A 21,704-nucleotide genomic window follows, 5' to 3' on the forward strand; every position below is an offset into this window, starting at 1 on the left:
GTGGATGTCTCAGCTCACACAGAGAGAAGTCACTCTTCCCCTGCCTTTTTGTCTATTTGGGCCTTCAGCAGATTGTATGATGCTCACCCACATTGGTGGCAAAAAGGCAACACTTGCCTTTTGCATCCAAGTAATGACTGTTTTCAGGATTCAAGCCCATTCATTGTTCCCCCAGGAGTTTGGTATAACTGTTAAGGCTTCTGATATCATCTCATATTTGAACATCTCACTCTGTCGTGTGAAAGCACGGTCCTGTCAGCTTCCTCTCTTACCACCCAGACCAGTGCTCTTCAAGCTGGGATCCTGGGCTCTTTTCCTGCCACAGGAACCTGATGAAACTTTCAGATGTTTCAGTGGGGCTGTGGGCTCTTGTCAGCACTAACCTGTGATGGTGCCCTTCGAAGTACTTTTTTCTCCAGTATTACAGTGAACTGGGAGATCTTATTTAGCATTTATTAAATAGTAAATAGCTAATTACTCAAAGTAGCTATTTACATATTGAATTTATTTTTCTTGGCATCTTTAATGTCTGATTAACATTTTCTTCCTACAGCTGGAAGATACTTAGGCAGAATAAAACATTCCCTTATTTAATCTCAAGTGGAATATATGGTAAGTGTGATCATTTTAATTTGTGTCATTTATTAGCAGGAGAGAGGTGTCGTACAGGTGGGGTGCTCCATCACACGCCAGTTAGCAGGTGGCTTAGAGGGCAAGAGGGAAAACACTTTAACCAAGGGGATTATAGAAGTCACAGAAGTAGAAGTTCAGCTATGGGAAAAATAGAGGAAATGACATTGGGATTCCTGATCTCGGAGACTGGGGACAGAGCTTAAAGTAATAATAACCCTGTGCAGATATCCTAGGAGAATACTCAAAATAGAAAGTCTGGCGCTCCCTTTGTAAAAAGTCACAATTTCTCTAACCACGTGAGAACCACAGAAAGTTTTAGGGCTGAAGGAGACCTTACTGATCTAATTAAAGAGAGAAGGAAACTGAGGCACAGAGAAATCTTGCTCCATGCACTTTAAGTTAGTACCACGGACACATGTAAAATCCAAGCCTACTGTCTCCTGTTGAATTTTTTAAAAATACATATGGTAGCATTTCATTATTATTTTTTTGCCCCAGCCTTTGCTTTCTCAGTTGGTCCTCTGATGGCCCACACCAGGGTGTTTCATTACACTGTGCTTGAATCAGGGAGATACCCAATATATGGTTTTAAAGAGGAACATGGCAGACTTACAAAGAGAGGTAAAGAAAGAGCAAAATAGAACAAAGCCACGAAGGAGCCCACGGCTTCAGAATTTGGAAACACCCTTGTAAGAAGGTGAGGTGCACCACAGAAAGGAAGGGGGCTGGTTTTGCTAAGAAGCAGCGCTGCAGCTCGCTGTTCATCTGGTTGACCTGTTGAGCTGCTTTTAGTCTCTGAAGGCACAGATGCAGTGTATCTCTGTTTTTAACAAATCTTAGAAATTCAACAAATATTTGTTTAATCATGTGAACAAACTCGGTTGTAAGATTGTTGGAAACAGGAAGTATGTCGGTCTCTTTGGTTTCCAGAGCACTGAGTGCAGAATAAATTTTATTAACTTTTTGAGAAAATATGTTGGATTGATTGAATCCAACATGCTCCTGGAGGCTTTCGGAGACTCCAGCCTTCTTCCCTGGGTTGATGTGTTTTGGGATGATTTTCCTTGGTATACTGCCCATTTCCAAATGGGGGGCTGATACTTAAAAGTAGATAGCTTCTGCTGGATTCTCTGCCTTCCCTCTCCGTGTTTCTCCACCCTGCCCTGTAGAGTGGGAGGCTGGTTCATAGGAGCCGCACAAACCAGCTCCCGTGCTCTCTGGTTTCTAGTTGGGTTCAGTCAATGGAGAGTCTTGATAGGAGACAGGAGATTTAGGTCTGGATATTTATTCCTCTAGCTTCCTCCCTGAGAAGGTACTTCAAAGTTGTCTGTGTCCCTCAGCTTAAGGTCTTAGGGTCTCAAGGTGGCCTTCTAATCACTAATTTTTTCTTCTAAGTACCATTGACCACTCCCATGTCCTACTTCTTTGGGTCCGGGAGTGAGAGTGGCTCTGCTCTTAATTCCAGCAGGTTGTTGTTCTCTTCCTTGAGGGTTTCCTACATCTCACCCACGTATTTGTAAATAGTTCATTATGCCCTCGACAGATTACTCTAGTTTGAGTATGCCAGCTGTCTCATCTCGGACTCAATGCCTGACTAATTAGTATGATGCTAAAACAGAAGTAAAAGATGTGAAGAGCTGAAGTCTTTGCCCTGCACTTCACCCTACTTTGTTGCTCTCCTAAACGACCCTCTAGCTTGATCTTCTGGCTCCTCTCATTTTAACCCCATTGTCAGCCTTTGCATCTTGATTTACCTGTTTGTTTGTTTTATTTAATGTTACACTTAACTCCTGGGTCTGTACAAAATTACCGTCTTCACCTGGGATCAGTCGTGTTTGGAACAATTTCACCTCCCTTCTATGCGTTCCTGGAGGACATCCTGGATTCCCTAGGCCTGCTTCCTTCATGGGACCAGCCCCTGCAGATAGCTTTCTGACGAGTTAAACTGCATTAAGAGTGAGAAACTCATGTGTCCCTTTACTTATTTACAATAGGAGAATTGTTGCAAGTGAGCCCACCCACTCCCATTTATGAGAAAGCCATTCCCTCCTGTAGTGCCTCAGCTGAAACTGCCATCTGCTCCCTGCCACTCAGAGTTGGTGTCTTGGCATACATATTTTACAAGGTTACTGGCCCTTAGTCCAACAGAGCAATAACTTTAACAGATGAATTCCTTAAGTTTGAGACCTTGGGTTATATAAAATTAAATGAGTTCCCTGGTGTTATCAGTTCTATAAATCCAAAGCTTTGTTGTATTTACATAAAATGAAGGTTCATTAAATTTTATCCTCCTTGTACTCTATCCCCAAAATGGTATTATACATTTTCTTCTCCTGGAGTTCTTAATGACCCAAAATATACTTTACTGACAGTATTCTGAAATACAGAATTGCTGCCCTAACTATAGACTTTTTTTTCCCACTAAAGGTCTAGCTGCTGCTGTTTGTAGATTTGTCTTGAAATCTGTGCATGTAAAATATTAAACACTAAATGCTGAGACATGGTGGATAAAAATACTTATGTCTCTCTGCCTGCATGTCAGGGGAGAGGACTTGCTTAGGAAATATTCATGAGAAAGTAAAAGACTGTAGGCAAAGCAGGGCTCAGATGCTCCTTAAATGTCAAGTCAGAATCAATAATAGCATTGAGACTTTATTGTAGTGGGGATGGAGTATGGGATTTGGACACTCTCCAGTATGGCCTTTAGAGGGGAATGAATGGGGGAGGAATTGATGCAGACGTGTCAGTAAAGCATATGGATGATTCTGAGTTCAAGACTAGTAATTGCTAGACACCTGAGAGTAGATCTCTGACAGACATCAAAATAGAGAATCTTCTAGAGATCTCACTGAAGAATATATATGAGCCACAGCTGCCCTCTAGGAGCTTACCTGTGATTCAGAAAGTGTCCCTAGTTTCACTGGCCTGTGAGAGACAGGTCCTCACAAAAGTAGGTTGAGTAAATTTCAGGGTACCAGTAAACTACCCCATCAACTGAAAGTCTCCAGGGGATTAAGAATGCCTCTAAAATGGCTCCTTAAAGTCATGATAGCTTGAAACTGTAGGAAGCTATTTTTGCCTCAGAGGTTTCTGAGCATTGGTTGGGGGAGGAAGAGAAACACCTAACCATCTGTTTCTTGAACTAAGAAAATGAGTTAGAATAGGTGAGGAGTAACTACAAAGCATTTATTAAAAAAACAGCATTGGTTTGCTGGGTCTGATCATGACAACTGGTTGGAGACTTGGAAAGTCTGGGAGCCACAGGAACAGGTTGATAGTGATGTTTCTGTTGGCATCTTGAATCAGGATCCAAACATATAATTGACTTTGGACTGTTTCCTTATTAAAAGAAAGCAAAAGGACACCATCTCACTAGCAGTCACCTACAGGTCTGTAAGACTGCCACCACCAAACGCTATAGCTTCTCATCTCAGTATTCCTAGGTCCAGTCCCCCCTTCTCTATAGAACCTCTCCTGACAGACCGCAGCCTCTGTGAACTCTATCCATTGTGTAGACACTGACACTTATTCTATCATGTATGTATAGATAACTTACAAGTTGATTATAATCTCATGAAATGAGAGGCAGCATTTCTCAGCCTTTAATTCTCCAACATTACCTCTTAGTCTGCCTTATAATAAATAGTAGGTTCTTAAAAAATACGCTGGTGGCAGACTGATAAAATAATGCTTAATAAGTACACTTGTTGTTAGGCTGATCCTGACATTTGTATTCTAGAATATTCTCAGCTAGTGAAGTCAGGCCATTTTGGCCATTAACATTGCTTGATTATCTGTTTGTCAATTGCTGACATTGTGTCAGGCATGTGACCTGTATATGTATTTAGTTTTTCAGGTGTTCTGTTATCTGTTCTTTCACTTACATACATGCATTGAATTACTGAGTAAAATGGATGCTTTCCTCAAAGGCCCCCTCTGTGAATGAATGTTCAATGAATAAATGCAGGAAAGAATGAATGGATCATTGAATTAGTTGATGACCTTCTGTCTCTCAAACCTTTCTCATCTTTGGAACTGAGTCTTCCACTTTCTAGGCTGAGCCTTATGCCACACTTTGTTATTGAGGACACAGAATATAAAGGAATCATGTTAGGAGATCTAGCTTAGTATCAAGCTAGTCCTTCTGTTAGTCATAATCCGAACTTGTGGCCCTGTTTTTCAGTAACAGGGCCACATCTCTGTGATGAATTCTCTGTTCAATATTATGTTCCCAACCAAATTTCCTATCTTTAAGGCACCCAGCATCCAGCCAGTGCCAGTTTGTCTGCTGCTTTTCTTGATGCTCCTTCCAGCAGAATCTGTATCACTTCTCGAATTTCCCTTGTTCGTTCACTTTTGGTTCCCCCTCTTTGGAACAGTTTTCCCTTTCCTTTTCCCTTGGTTAACTTTTATTCAGTCTTGAGGTTTCAGCTTAGATATTACTTCCTCTTCTAAGTTCTTATGCTAAATTTTCTGGTATATTCCCAAGGTACCACACACTTTCCTTATCAAACAATATCACACTGGATCTGAATACCTCATTCATTTTCTATATTCCCCATTAGATGCCAAGTTTCATGAGTGCTTAGAACAACAACAGTCTTCTGCACCATTTTATCCTCAATGATCAATATCCTTTTAAGTAAGAATGAATATATGAGGGGACGGATGGATATCAGTCTCTTCTACTTAGAGCTCCTGATTACATTTTGGATTCCTGAGATAATATGTAATCCAGCTGTGGTCCAACATGAGGAAATGTGTCTGGTTTCCTTTGTAGACTTTTGGAAGGTTAGGTCTCTCTCTCTCTCTCTCTCTGTCTCTCTCACACACACAAACACACACAGAGAAATAGAGACAGAGAAATTGATAGGAATGGGTGTCAAGAACCCAAGGAAAAGCTTACCTTACTTAATGGAAAATGTATTTTCTACAATTATTCTTGGTAAACTGAATTGTTACTAAACTAAACTAAATAAAGCTACTTAAAATCAAGGTTCATTTGACAGATCCATATAACATGGTGATTCCCACTTAAGCCCAAATGTCATTGTGTTTGTCTGCTTCCTCAATGTGTGAAAAGCACTCAGAAAATTCACAGGTTGTCAAATGACAAGGGATCACCTAGTTTGGGAAAATGTTCAGGTCCATAAATTGCAGAGATCTGCTTCTTTAATGAAACAAAAATCTACTTTCTTTGATTCACAAATTTGGAACTTTGCAAAATGGATTTTCATGAGAGGCTTATTCATGACTTAGAAAAGGCTTGCTGAGTGAGTTGTTGGAGGTGATGAGGCTGCAAACAAAATAGATATGTGGACCAAGCAAGGATCCACTAGCCTCTGAGTCTTCTGAAATCACCGCAGAGAAGGGAAGCTCCAGTGGGCCAAACCAGTCATTCTTCCACAGTGTTTATTTGGCTCTGGAACACACTGTTCTTGAAAACAGTCTGTTGTGACATCAGACTGTTAGGGCCTTGCGTTTGTGCAAAGGGGAGTGGGTTCCACAATGAAAGAGAATTGGAGCTTGACTCCTTAGAGGGCAGGGGCATGCCTCCATTTCAGAGGGCGGCTCTGTAAACAATGCGGAGTCAACACTGTTGGCAGCAGGCAGCGAGAGCCTGTGACAGATGCTGCTCTGCATATGGCCACCTTCTCAGCTTTCAGGAAAACAGGTTACTGAAACCCACCTACCTGTCCTTCATCAGCTGGTGTGTATAGTACACATAAGCCCTTGGGAGGAAAGCAGAATATCGTGAAGGGGAAATGAACTGATGCTTTGTTCTCTGGGATGTTATATGACTATCACCTCCAGGATGATAGAAACGTCATGTTCCCCAAACACTTCTCTCTTTGAAATGCATCCTTGGCTGTGCTGAGACCCTTAGGGCTCTGGCTGCCCTTTTTGACTTGTCATTCTGTTTTGTCATTATAAAAAGTGTGAGCTTAGGAGCTTGGCTCTTTGGGACCTGGGGGTAAAGGCAGTGGCTGAGGTCATCAGATTGGCTGAAAGCCAGTTCCTTTCCCCTCCTCTACCTTGGCTCGGAAAGAAAGCGCATGCTGCCACCTCCTAGGGTTGAAAGAGGGAGTTGTCCCCATCAAAGACCATGACTCTGGGGCCCCTATGATTTACTGATTGGCAACTTTCCCCACTCTGACCACCTTTTACATCTTTGTTCCCTGAAAATAATGTGAGTCAAAAAAGGTGAGGGAAATTCATGATTCCATCTATATACAATTGAGATGAATTGAACATAGTATTTCATGTTACCCAACACTGATAACTTGGGTTTAAAGTATTAAATTTGTTCTTTCTGTTTTCAGTTCTTTTAGTCTTTAGACCCTTCTCTGAGATTCCAGATCCTGCAGGGAAAGATCTGGTCAGTTAATATGCTTTCATTCATATTCATTCTCTCTCTCTCTCCCCCCTGCCTCCCTCCCTCCTTCACCCCCTCTTCCCTCTAAGTCTGAGCCACTTTTAATCTCGTTTTAGTTTCTGGAGGAATAAAATGATGTCTTATTTAGGTACTACAGAATTTGGAAGTTCTCAGGACCATCTTGACTTCTGGCATCAGTTACAAATTCAGGGATAATCAAGACCACATTCAGTTTCAGTAGTTTGCTAGAAGGACTCACAGAACTGACTCAGAATTATGGTTTACTTCAGCAAAGGATTCAGGTTATAGTCAGCCAAGTGAAGAGGGGCATAGGACAGGGCCCAGAGAGAGTTGCAAGCAAGCAGTTTCAGTTACCCTCTCTGAGTGAAGTTGTGTGGACAGTGCGTGACAGTACACACCGAGTATTGGCAACCGGGGAAGCTCACCCCTACCCTTGGTGTCTAGAGCATCATGTACATATGGTTGGCCACCAGTGTGTCTGACCTCAGACACCAGCCCCTTCAGAGGTTGGGCTGGTACTGTAAATCACATTTTCAGCCTGTACTGTCTGGTGTGTCCCGAGTTTGTGAACACTCTTATCAGGCGGGACATTCAAAAACTTAGAGAGTCCCTCCTAGGAGCCAGCACAAAAGCCAGCCCTGTCTTTGGGCGAGAGCAGTCCTTTGCTGCATCAGTACTGTACACCTCCAGTTAAAAACGTTTCTGGTCCTTTCCAACTGTTAGAATTTTTGTTGTTGTTATTTTTGTATTTTGTTTTTGTTTCTTAACCAGCAGAAACATTTTAGCTTGAGATAAATGAGGATTTCGGGTCTCCTTCTTGACAGCCTTGTTACTTGCTTCAGAAGGCAAGTCACAGGCTGAATTCTGCCACACAAGTAGGCCTTATTAGCGGGCAGGCAAGAAATAAGTTTTTAAAAGTTAGCAGAAACATTTTTTAATGTTTTAACTTTATTTACTTATTTATTTTTTCTTAATGGAGGTACTGGGGATTGAACCCAGGACCTCAGCTTGCCAAGCACATGCTCTACCACTGAGCTATACCCACACCTCTAGTAGAAACATTTTTTAAATTCCGTAAAGTCTTGGCTCTTCCCTTTTCAGGCATTCTGCCAGCCTTGGGCAAAAGGTTCATTTGAGGCAAATATGAAAGAGTTCCAGCCTCATGATTGAGATAGGCAGTTCAGTGAAAGAATTATTCTGAGTCTGAACATAGAACCCAGTGTCCTAGGCCCAGGGTGCCCTTTCCAAAGGTTGTAGGTCGCTGTGGCCCTCAGATTCATACACTCTGTTCAGCAAATGCAAAAGGTATATGATAATGTATAGATGGTATATAATACTCTGCCAATCTTGAACTCATTTCAGAAGTGGAGCATCATTTCTTATGCTAATTATAAAACCCCTCAGCAATGGTAAAACCTTCAAGAGAGTTGATCCTGGTAGCTCTCTGGAGTATAGATCCTTGATTATTCTTTCAGATGCTAACTGAACACGCCATAGTATGTATCCTAATGAGAATACATCCAATGTTAACCAGTTGCCACTAGGATATACACAAATGCTAGCCTGTGACTGTAACACATTGTGTATGCCAAAGTATTTTAAAGTACATTTTAGACAATATAAAAGGTCCTTCTAGAAAAGGCTGTTTCTTCAGCTCCTCTGATTTCAAAGGTTCATCTGGATTTTCTGACTTTTTCTTTATTCTTTTTTTTTTTTTTTTTTTTTTAATTTGCCAACTTTGTCATAAGACCCCTTGGCTCTTCACATTTCCTTTCTCTCTAGCACGTCACTGGTCCAAGTTGAGGTTTTCCTGCGTAGGTTCTAGGTCATATTCACAGGTTAGAAAGTATCACTTATTCTGGCAAATTTTGTGGGTCATTCTGAAAGCACTTAAAGCATCCCACATTTATATCTTCTCTATCCATTGAGAAAATTTGTATAAAATCCTACTCTTTGTCACAAACTTTTTATTTTAAAGAGAGTGGTTCTGATAAAGTGGTCCATAGAAACTTGCTGGCCCCTGAGACACATTCAGAGGGTCTGCAAGACTAAAACTATTTTCATAATAACTGGGATGTTATTTGCCTTTTACATGGTATTGACATTTTGTGGTAATGGTGCAAAAGCAGTGGTGGGTAGAACTTCTAGCAGCTTAATAATCACAGCAGTGGCACTGAACTGAAGAGTGGTCATTTTCATCTTTCCAATTTAAAAAAAGAGCCGGTTTCTCTTAAAATTTCTCTTAAAATAATGAAGCAATACAGTTTGTTAATTTTATTAAATCTTGACCCTCGAGTAAACATCTTTTTAATATTTCATATTTATATTGATGCACAAAGGCTGTCATAAGGTTGAGTTATGAGCTGAACTATTGACTTTTTGCAGAGAATACCATACCATTTTTCCTTGAAAGAATCTCTGATACACAAACTATGGTTGTTCAAAGTTGTATGTTTGACAAACATTTTTTTAAAAATGTCAGTTAAAGAAAACAAACTACTATATTTATTGCCAAGGATAAAGTTGGAAATTTCAGGTGAAAATTTACATTTTTGAAAACTTGTATCTACTCTGAGCTTGAAAACTTCCTATTTCTCAAAGATTTTTCTGATGAGCTCAGTGATAACACGAAGGTGACTTTTTGATGTGGTGTAGTGAAATGTGTGAATATTTGGAAGATCAGTGTAACTCAGTAAACCAATATTTTCTAAAAAGTACCAGTGTATAATGTTACAGAATTATGTGTTTTAAGGGAACCATTCAATGTGCAAGACAGACCCCAGTCAATTTTAATGTAATAGAGTAAAAATGTTCTCTTAGACAATTTAATTTTCCATGTTGTAACAAAACTTAAAACTTCCACTTACTGAGTTTTGGTATAGTTTAAAGAAATAATATCCACAGGCATCTGAAAAGAGCTTTGAAAATGCTTCTCCTTTTCTCAAATATGTATTGGTATGAAATCAGATATTTTGCATATACTTCAGCAAGAGCTACCTTCAATATGTTGAATACAGACCCCTATATAAAATTCAGCTGCTTCTATTAAGCCAGACATCAAAGATATTCACAAAAATGTAATATATTGCCACTCTTCTCACAGTTCTTTTCTTTAGGAAATATAATTTTTAAATAAAAATGTCATTTTCATTAAAATACAGTGGGTTTATCACCATTCATTTTAAATAAAGTTGGAATTTAAAAAAATTTTTTAGATTTAATGTCTACTATAGTAAAAAGTGACAAATGTAATTCATATAAATAAAAGTCTTTGGGGCCTAGATAATTTTAGGCATGAATAGATAGGTATCCGGAAACCAGAATTTTGACAACACAGTTTTGGAAGAAGGAAAGTGTTAGTGGTACTTTGCCACACAACCGTTAAGAGTAGAGAGTGGTGAGTTTTCTTACAAGTTGACTGTGATTTCATAGACTGAGCATCAGTATATTCTGAAGAGGAACAGCAGAGAAGGATGATTGAAAAGCACAGAAGGGATCTTGAAGACTTAAAAATGTGTTGTCTTTGTCCTTACATATTGCCATTTTGGGGGTAGGAATTGAGTGTTTACTTATAAAGTGATTTATTCCAAAGTGTATACAAATTTGAATCCAATGAGAGTCATCTTTAACTAGCACAGATGTTTCTACATTTTTCCTACCCCTGAACATAAGACCCAGCATACTTTGTCTGTTCTGCCACTGTGTTTTACTTTAAATTTTGTTTAAAATTTTAACATACAATATTAGTTACTTTTTAAAAATAGGCATTAAAGTAACTGGTACATTTGATAAATTTCTGTGCTCACCATCCTTCATCTCTTAGGGTTCAAATTTCTTTTTTATTGAAGTGTAATGACATATAAGATAGTAGTTTCAGGTATACAGTATAATGATTCAATATTTGTGTATGTTACAGAATGATCACCACAGTAAGTCTGGTTAACATCCATCACCTTGCACAGTTACAATTTATTTTTTTCTCATGATGAGATAGTTAAGATCCACTCTCTTAGCGACTTTCAAATATGTGATACAGTACTACTAACTATCGTCACCTTGCCCTACATGGCATTCCCATGGTTTGTTTATTTTCTAACTGGCAGTTTGTACCTTTTGTTCCTCTTCGTCCATTACATTTCTTCTTGATGAGGTAGCATATTCTTTAATAATTCTTTCAGACAAGTTGACTGTGGATGATAAACTCTAAGTCTTCGTTGCTTTATAAGTGAATGATAATTTAGTTTACGTTTTATCTTCACAGTTTCACTTATTGTGCAATCTTCTACCTGATGTAACTAATATTTCCTTGTAGACAATCTGTTTTCTCTTGGATCTGAATGTAGGCAATCCAGGCACAGTAGCAGAATTTTTAAAAAGATGTATCTGGGGCAGGTGATACATCCAAATCCTACTGCGTAGACAGATGTCGGATTTGCTTCTGAATTAGTCTTATATCCTTGGGGCTGTCACTGTTCCCAACCCGTAAGAGATAGTCAATGTAATTGTTTGTTATTGTTTGTTTTATTTATTTTTTAGTAAAGGAAGAATGAATGAATGAATGAATCTTGCCAACTCTGAGCAATTATAAAATTCAAACTGCTTGATAGTGGAGATGTTGCTGAAGGATGTTAATTTGAGAGTCTAGACTCTAAAGCTTTGATCACAGAGACAAACTGAGAAGTCAGTTTGGTGGTTAAGATTGGTAGAAATCTCATGTCTCATTCTGTTTTGCAAGGGCTCAGGCCTTCTTGCTAAATTTTGCTGGCTGGGCTGGAGCAGGCTTCTGACCTCCAGTGGTCAGAAATGGTGTGATTATAGGGGCTGGGAATATTTCAGGACTCAGAGTCAAGGCTTGAGTGAAAAGCAAGAATTCAGGAACAGACAAGATCAGAACCTGTCAGTCAATGAAACAAGCTGATGTGAGAGAAAAAGGTCTTAATCAAAACAAGGGTGCATGATGTGGTTACAGGCCACCTGCTTCAACTACAATGTCAGATCAGATACCATGGTGAGTTTACTCTGATACCATGATAAGTTACTCTGCAAACTGCATTTACATTTGAAAAAAAATATATTCTTATGTCATTTCTCTAAAAATCAACTTGTGTGTAGGTGGTCAACACCAGATGTTAGTAAAGTCCTATTATCTGATTTTGCTTGTTAATCCCACACCCTCATTCTGGTAACCTGCTCTGAGTAGTCTGTAGGGAATATTGTTTGGGTTAGCAATGATCTTTAAAATATCTTTTAACTACTGGAGATAGGTAGGCTATTATATCTACTTCTTAACGCGCACACACACATGTGCGCACGCACGCATCCCTAAGCTGACCCCCACACACATATACTTACACACATACACTCACATACATACTTAAGGAGAAGTCTAGAAACATGTATTGTCACATGTGGAAACTCAAAGCAAAATCTTTGAGGTTAATGAATTAAAATTTTGTCTGGCATCCACCTCCACCCCTCGGGACAAAAAAGGTTTATAAAGTTTGGAGACATGAAAGAATGCCCTGTCTCCCTTTCCTCTTAATCTGGGTCAAGTGCTGCATTGTCATCTTCTTGGTTTCTATGTATGATTGAATCCTATTTCATTCCTTGCGTATGTTGTTTATCTCTGAGCTTTTCCCTGTTGTCAAGCTCCTTTTCCTCACTCCATTGTTGCAAAAAACAGGAGGTGTCATTCTTTCACAGCATTTGTGTTTGTCATTGTCTTTGACCCTGCTGTGTGTACTAGGGTCAAAATTTGGTTCTAGCCTGGAGGTGGTAATGTAGATTTGCCTTTAAATCCCTCACCAGGAGAACCTTGGTTTCTCTAAGAAGCTGACCAACCCAGCTCCCATCTCACACCTGCTTCCAGCTGCCACATTTCATGAGCCTGCTGTGCTAAAACACATTCAGGTGGTAGGCACGGACAATTTTACATAATCCCAGAAGTCAGGGAAGCTGGATCAAGGGAAAGTTTACCCTGTGAAAATCAAGCTGAAGAAAAGGTGAAAGAATTCAGCTATTAGCAATTTTGAGTTCTCCATCTGAAGGAGCTGAGAAAGCCTGCCTCTGTGAGTCTAAGCCAGAGTATTAGATGTCGTCTGTGTTCTACATGGTTGGGAGTGTGATTAAAATTTATAGGCAACTCTACAGAAAAACAGCACTATTTCTCAAAAACTGGAGTCCAGTTGTTAAGTCAGTTTAAAACCACAATCAGGGCATTTTCTTCTCAAACACTTTCCCCTTCCTGTTCTTTCAGGACAGTATGTGGATGGGGAGTGAGAAGTTCCGTGGCAACAAGGAGGAAGTATCTGCTTTGTAGACATTCCTTGTGTCCCTGTGGCCTCTGCTGAGACACCTCCTTTCTCGGGGGCCATGGCTATCAGGCCGTCTCCGGTGCACTCCCATCACTAGAGCACCTTGTTTCTCCTGCCCAGGTGCACTGTCACTGCTCCTGGCTGCTGAGCCACCTGCTGACCAGGTAGGTGCTCTGTCTCAGTTCTCATGCACTCTCTGAAGCTCAGTGACATTGTCTGGATTTGAACTGAGCATCCCGCATCCTTTGTTGTAAGATCCTGCCCTTTCCCTATGGCGAATGTCTGGCAGGAAATTATTAACTGTGTAGACCAACACCACACCTTAAATTTAAGGATTCTAAGTTCCTAATAGCCCTTGGTGATTCAGTGTGACTTTAAATATTTTCTGTTGAAATGTGTTTTAGTTGCTTATGATTTGGTTACTTACTTATTTTTTAAATAATGGCAATAACATTGAAGGATCCTGCACATATGTCTAGAAGAAAAGTTAATTTCTGACAAACTTGGTCCTTTGTAGTAAGTTCTCACATGACCAATTGTATAAAATAACTCATCTCAGTGGTGATGTAATAAAAGGAGATGTGGTTCAAGTAACTAAAGCAAATATTGGTGAGGAGATTTAGAATTTTTGGAAGTTAGCCATCTGCTTGGTGTCCTCAAAACCTGCAAAGTGTAGGATTTCATAACAGGGCTCTACTGTCTCCTTTTGTCAGATGCCCCAGTAAACTGCAGAAACAGCTACCTCTTTTGGTTTGATAATGTTGGTCTTTAATTTTAACAGTGTTCAGGAAAGATATTAGGTGAATTGGGGAGAAATTACAACGTATACTGAGAGAACTATCTTCAGTAACTATAAATTACTCTAAATGTGTGTGTGCATATGTTAGCTTTTTAGGGAAATAAAATGCTGTTATTTCTTTCCTTGCCGGAGGACAGAAAAATAGGAAATGTGTTTGAAGTCATGAAAGTTTACAGCTGTGAATCTAAGGGTACATTTCTATTTCTAAGTGAAGAAGGAACATGTTCATTGCATTAGAAACTTATAAGGCAAGAGCCAATTCAGAACTAGAGTTGTGACTGTAAGTAACATTTATATCACAACACAGAGTTTATAAACCACTACTTCATTTCATCCTCACAAGGTAGAGTTACTTTCTTCCTTATATCCTAGTGAACCCAGATGTTAAGTTACTTTCACCAGGTAAGTCAACTACGAAATAAAGCCAAGATTTGCATTTTATAATAGTTGTTTTACAAACCAATTCCCTAATAATAGATCTTCAGGACCATTTATGTATATTATTTTATCCAGTATTTTTAAAACATGGAAGTGATGTCACCTCTGTAATACAACTTAGTTATTAACTCAGACTTGTTTGCTTTAACTCTTGATCAGGAAACTTTCAAATCTGTAGGAAAGTAAAGAGAACAGTATAATGAACACCCATGTATTTATCAGCTAAATTTAATCATTGTGCGTCTTTCAACATATTTATATTTTTTTTGCTGAAATATCTAATATACTATCCCTAAGTACTTTAGAAGGTATTCTCCAAAAATAGATACTTTTTTAACCATCTGCTTAGCCATTATATTATCACCCCTAAGTCTTTAATATTAACTATTCCATCCATATTCAAATTTCCCCTGTTAGCCTTTAAAGGCATTTTAATGTTGGTGTGTTCAAAGTGGGGTCCGGTGAAGATCCACACATTACCTTTGGTTATTGTTTCTTAGTAGCTTTTTGTCAGGACTTGAAGCACCCACCCTCCTCCCCTTTCCCCCTGTGCCGTGTACCTGTTGAGTAGAACCAGCTGGTTTTCCTGTAGAAAGTTCTGCCGTCTAGATTTCTTGGACTGCTTCCTGGTTTAACTTGTTCCTCTCATAGTTGCTGTTCCTGTTAACTGGAAATTAGATCTACAGTTTGGATGAGAGCTACAATTTCTACAAGGAGAAAGACTGTTTCAGGGCTGAGGCACAAGGGGCACCAGTCTGGGTGACTGACCCTTGGTGACACTGATGTTAATTACTATGTGAAGGTGATCCTCATTTACTTCTCAAGTACTGTATTTTTTTTTTTTGCAGTATTTTTCACAGTTTATAATTTCAGTGTATTCAGGACTGTAACTTGGGCATGTATACTCACCGAATTTTAAAGTCACCTTTCACTTTATGCCATTGCTCAGGTTCCATAGAATATTGAATGCAGGCATTTAAGCAGCATGGTAAGATAGGTGATACTTTGGACAGTGCATTCAATATATTTAAAAAATTAAACTAGTTACAATTTTTTGCTAATGAGAATGTTAACTAAAGAAGCAGCAGCTACATCTGGACTGCTACCTTTCCATTCATTTCCCCCTCTGTGACCTTCCGTGTCTGTGTCTAACCGTATTCCCTGAGCAGCCGTGTATGTGCAGCTTACCTTACCAGCACTGCAGAGATCGTCAAAGCAGATTCAGTGATAAATGATTTTCCTCCTCTTCATGACTCTCCAACACACACAAACACACACATATACACACAGAGAAAAGAGAACTACAAAATAAATGTAACCCCTTTACTCAATGTTATGACACATTTTCGTATCACATTGATTATTAGGACAGGCATCACTGTCAGCGTGTACAATGTATACATCTGTGTTTGTGTGTATATGTATGTACTTGTATATTTCCAAAAGCTCATTTGAATCTAAGATGAGCCTTGCAAGTGATTGCATTTTAGAATCAAGTGAAGATGTGAGTAAACCTGCTTTAGATCAAGATGTGTAAAGAAAAATCTTTCTTCTATATTTTGTATAATCACATTCTTTTCTGGATAGTGGTCTTGATGTGTTAGTAATTTTTAAAGTAATTTTGTTTTCACTGAGAGTAGCACTTTTAAAGCTCTTTGGTGGAGGGACATGTGGCCTGGCTTCACTGATCTGCAAACAACACCCCCTCTGAGTACTATTATCATCCAGACGGTTTTCTTACTTAGCAGTTATGAAGGTTTATGACCAAGTTATAAACAGGAGAAGGGAGCTTATGTTAATGAGGTCAACGCTGTTTCTGTTATGTCTTTGACTTATTAAACAGTCCCCTAAAGGGAATACCTTTTCCAAATGGGCTAAACAGAGATAAACTTTTACTGGCTGAAGACTTCAGCTGCAACTGCACTTAATGATGTGGAGCTGATCTGAATCTACATGGAGCTGTACAGTGATACCAATGTCATGTCAACTAGTGTATCAATATTTATTTATGTATTTGTATGTCTCGTCTTTTCTGTAACTGTCTTTGTCTCAGTCCACTTGGGTTGCCATAACAAAATTCCAGAGACTGGGTGACTTAGACAACAGAAATCTATTTTCTCACAGTTCTGGAAGCTGGGGAGTCTGAGATCAAGGTGCTAGCCAGTTCGGTTTGTGGTGAGAGCCCCCTTCCTGGCTTGCAGGTGCTCGGCTTCTCATTATGTCCTCACATGGCAGGGGAGCGAGAGAGCAAGCTGGCTCGTGTCTTCTTAGAGGGGCCTAATTCCATCAGAGGGCCCCACCCATGACCTCATCTAGCCCTAATTACTTCCCCCAAACCCCACCTTCAAATACCCTCACTTTGAAAGTTATGTCTTCAACATACGCATTTTAGGAAGAAACAGACATTCAGTCCCTAACAGTCTTCACGTGGGGAGCAAGTAAATGGGAGAAAAGAATTATATCTGTTTTGTTAGATTGATTGGTTTACAAATCAGCCTCTGGAGATACAGGTTGTAGGTGCCTAATTCCCCAGCTGCTGGGTTCCACATCAGAGGAGGTACTTTGATCACGGTTTAGTGATACTTGATTAAATGAAAACGTGCGTATAACCGTTGAGTTAGAGTAAAGGCAGACATTACGGAAAAGTTCAAATATTGAGTGTATGGTTGATAGTCTGTATAGAGTAGCTCATTCTAGCACAGTGGATAAGAGCAAGCTGGTTACAGTTTTGTCGTCAATGTTTCAGTGCTTTGTCAATTTGCAGTTATAGTCTTAGCCCAGGATTTGTACAGCTTTTGATAAGGAAGTCACCAGCTTGCGGTTGGGTGGGGTGGATAACCAGACAGCTGCTCATGCATACCAATGAGGGTTTTGTCGATGCAAATTTGGAGAGCCCTTAAAAAAATTTAGCCCTAAGTGTCTACTTTAAGCTTCGGTGTGATATGTGATATGAGACCACTTAACCAGTAAGTTTACCTCTAATTTTAGCTTCACCTGAATTAAAGCTGGCGTGATATTGCATACTGCTACAAACATTAGCAACTTTAAAGTGCAGAAAGAACCTGAAATTAGATGCAGTCCATGGGAAGGCTCACAAGAATGTCACTGGTGGTTTTGTGTTGTTTTCAAAATTTCAGTAAATCTCTGATGAATATTAGGATAAAAGAGATAATTTGCTTCTTCACATTTTTAATGCCATTTATTTCCTACTTTGTCAGCTTAAAAGACAATCTGTCTACATAGAAAGGAAGCAAAACAAAACAAGCTGTTTGGGGAATTGATTCTCTAACAAATCCCTCTTGAACAAGTCAGGGTCCCCAGTAAGAAACGATGCTTTACGTCTCCTGCTCACTCCTCAGTTGTCTGACCATTGGGCTGACGAAATGTTCCATCAGCCAAGACGGCTGAACCATCATCGTGCCATTTTGTTTTGGATTTGTAGCCAGCCCAGGAGTATAAGCTTTGTTTTTTGCGTGTGGGGGAGAGAAAATATAAGCTTTTCATACCCTCTCCTAGATTACTGAAGCGACCGCTCCATATATTAGCTGAGCATTACTGCTTCCTGTGTGTAGGGCTAGCAACCCTGAATTCATCTGCAGTCCTAACAATGCTGACACCCAAGTGCCAATAAAGAGAACTGAGACTACCTCTTCTCATCGACTGTAGATGATACAGGGTGATGGCAGATAGAAAAGGGGACAGTTACAATAAGGACAATAGTCACAAAACAGCAAAATGGAAAATATCCTCTAGTAAATGAGGGCTAACTATTCAGGAATTTGGGGTATTAATTAATCAAATAATCATTTTATGTTTTATAAGATTTAAAGGCCCAAAAGTGTTAAGGTGTTGTGTTTACCTTCAAGGGATTAGCAGATAATCAGATCAATATGCAGGCAAATAAGAGTATTATATACACTGTGATATAAGGTTGTACTGTTTATAAGGGAGACTCTTAGGAGTGAGCCAGTTTCCTTACTTGGGAGGTCCGGAAAAACATCACAAGGCAGTATATGGTAAATAAAAATGAGGAAACCAAATGGCTACTTAACAGGGGCTTAGGGAAGGGAAAATTAACTTCTGTTTGGAGTAGAAAGGAAAAATAACATAAAAGAAGGGGAAATATAAGTGGCCTTCAGTAATATTTGTTGTGTAGTTTGAGGAGTTGTTCAGCCAGTACTATGCTAACACTGTGTCAGTCCCTTCTTGTGCCCACAATCTTTGGGGGAGCAGGCCTAGTGATGCTAGGATACTTGGGGCAATAGGAAGTAGTAACCTTCTTGATGTATTGGGAGATGGGAAGATAGGGCTAAATCAGCCCAAACTGGGCTGGAGATTGCCATTTGGTTTCCCATGATTTTGTTACTGTTTTGTTTTTCTTAAATAGTAATATACTTTTATAAAAATACATATGGAATTAACTTATTCTCCACTATAATGTAGCTTCCCATGAAACAGCATGAGGTAGAATTTGTATAGCAAGCAACAGTATTACGGTACCAGGGAAGAAGGAGAACTGTGAAGTTTATTTCATTTAAACATAAATTCAGGGGAGGAAATCTCAATTTTCCTTTGAATTTGATTCTATAGCTCTTAGACCATTCCCAAGAAATCTCTGAGTAAATGTCCTTGGATTCCTGAATGAATTGCTTCCCCTCTGAGTCATAATTGTTGTTACCACTGTGTAAAGAATGGATTCTTGGTTTGGGCAGACGGTGTGATCTTAATGATCACTGAATGACTAGTCCTTCATTTGACAGGAGGTAGGGGATGGGTTTGTCAGCTTTCTTCAGAGATACCTATTTTCAGTTCTGTGATGAGGCTCACTCATGCAAGCCCCAAGGAGTAATGTCTGAATGTGGGTGTGTGTATCTTCTGGATATGTGGAGCTTTTTGTAGAAACAAAAACCAAAAGCCTGTGAACAGTTTGATGGATTAAATAGAGGCCTATATTGGTATATGGCGTTGGTTACACTTTTATCAACACTTCCTTCTCAGTCTGAGAGTAATTCTCTTATGCACAACTGGGCAAGCTTTGCAGGAAAGTTTTGCTGTGTGCTGGAAAGACCCCAGAGTTATGAAAGTGTTTGGATTGGAGCCCTGGTTCTTTAGCTATGCCTTGAATTACCTCTAAGACCTCAGATAAGTTGCTTCAATTTGGGGATGGGGGCTTTGTTTTCTTCCTGTTTAAGTAGAATGAGTAAAACTCGTTATCTGTAAAAATCCTTCACATTTAATAGTCTGTGATTTTAGGGACTCTGGATTAAACCAGAGTGATCTTAGTTTCAGAAATGAGACTTTTAGAAGTCTATTGTTAGGGACAGTTACATCATTTGAGCCCCACAGCACCTAATTCAAATTGACTACCAGGGCACAGCTCTCCATCATTATTGTTGTGAGACTGACATGGAGTTTGGCAGTTATTGCCTAGATTTTGAAGTTGAGTCATATAGGACACAGACGGAAGAGACGATTTGTGTAAGGTCGTATATGTCATGTGGGTGACAAAACTTGTCCCAAGATAAAGTCATTGTTTTCCTGCAGCTCTTGGCTGCCTCAGAGGAGTTTTGTCTCTGCTGGTATTTCTATTATCTGAATTCACCTTGTGATGGCAGAAAAATTAACAGGCAATTATGACCCTTTGGTAATTTGGGGTACCTTTGTCATGTGATGGTACGGGGCTATGGCTGTCAGGCTGAATCAGGACCTTTCATTTGGAGTCTTGTGTAGAACCAGTTTGTAGGATTTGTCCCATCCATATTTTGCTTACTTTTATGTTTATTTGACCAGCTGTGTCAGCAGTTGTTGTTATTCTAAAGCATTGGCTACTTGCTACTATATGCAAACATTGTTTTAGTTATAGGAAGCACAAGTATGGTCTTTTTCTCAGGGAAAAAAAAAAAGAAAAAAGTTAGTGAGGGAGACTCAGTTCTTAGTAAGAATATAATTTATTTTGTTTATGTAAAATAAATGCTAATTATACTATTTAAGTGGTAAAAAAAAATAACCTAAGAGACCTAGAACAAAACTACAACGATGTTTGGATTTTTATTCAGAAGTGATATTAAATTATGTTATAGGCAATGACTAGTTATACTCAGAAAGTGAATCTAGTTCATGCCTAATGGATAGAATCTCAAGTGACCCATGAAAAATACTTGCATGTTAGGACGACTTTTCCATTTGATAGGAAATGGCTAATTTAATTTTTCCAAGCTGAAATATGTAGGACGGATTATAAAGGATCATTTTACTTCTTAAGGAATTTTAATTAGTTGACTTGCACGATACCCTGTCATGTAAAATGTTTTCACCCTACAGCGTTTTAGTTGTTCTAGTCCAATTTCACGTTGGAGGATGAAGGTACTGGTACTTTTGATACTGATATTTCAATTAAGGCTAAGGATGTGGACAGTGATGAGAAAGCAGAGGTATAAATTCTTTACTTGTAAATGTAGATTAGTATTTGAACCTGAATCCACAGTTCAAAGACTCTTACAGGAGGGTAAAACTCCTTGGCCTGCATGCATGAGGGACATTATGTTTCCCAGGGAGCTTGAATGAGAGAGTTAATTGTGGTTATAAGGCCTTCCAATCCTTTGATTTCTTATTTTCTAAATTTAGGTAAACACTATGGAAGTAATTCCTAGTGTCCCATTGTTGCTATAAGAGAGACAAGAAATGTATCTGAAAAAACTGTAAGTGGGATGGACATGATCACCTAAAATGTTTGTGGTGATGGAACAGTCTCTACGTAGAATGCTTTACATGTTGAGGTTACAGGATTTAAAAATCTGGTAACCTTCACCAAGTTCTAAGAAGTGCTTGTTTACAGGTAGTGAGTTTCAGGAGCATACTATCTTCTGTGGCCTCCCAGTATTTTTCTGCAGATACGTTTTTCAACAGGCTAAGAGAAACAGATTTACATACAACCCTCTGCAATTTTTTTCCCACAGAATACTGCTCTGTTAAACCAATAGAAATGCATAAATCTTTCCTGTCTCTTTGATTACGTTAGAGTGGAACAGGTACAGAGCAATAACCAGGTGAAATAAGTACCTTCTAAACTAACGAGTCAGGAAGCTTTAAGGTAAACCTTCTCTTGTTTATAAAGTTTTGCCTA

General features: G+C 39.2%; 1 long non-coding RNA gene across 1 annotated transcript in view; it reads left to right on the forward strand.

Annotated features, from left to right (window-relative positions):
• LOC116658217 overlaps positions 1-21,704 on the forward strand; it is a 365,338-nt gene that overhangs the window by 144,368 nt on the left and 199,266 nt on the right. The window contains exon 3 of the long non-coding RNA XR_004313460.1: positions 13,287-13,508. This is a non-coding gene — a long non-coding RNA (uncharacterized LOC116658217). The remainder of the gene's footprint in view (positions 1-13,286; positions 13,509-21,704) is intronic.

Source organism: Camelus ferus, chromosome 20, assembly GCF_009834535.1.
Source record: "Camelus ferus isolate YT-003-E chromosome 20, BCGSAC_Cfer_1.0, whole genome shotgun sequence".
NCBI lineage: Eukaryota > Metazoa > Chordata > Mammalia > Artiodactyla > Camelidae > Camelus > Camelus ferus.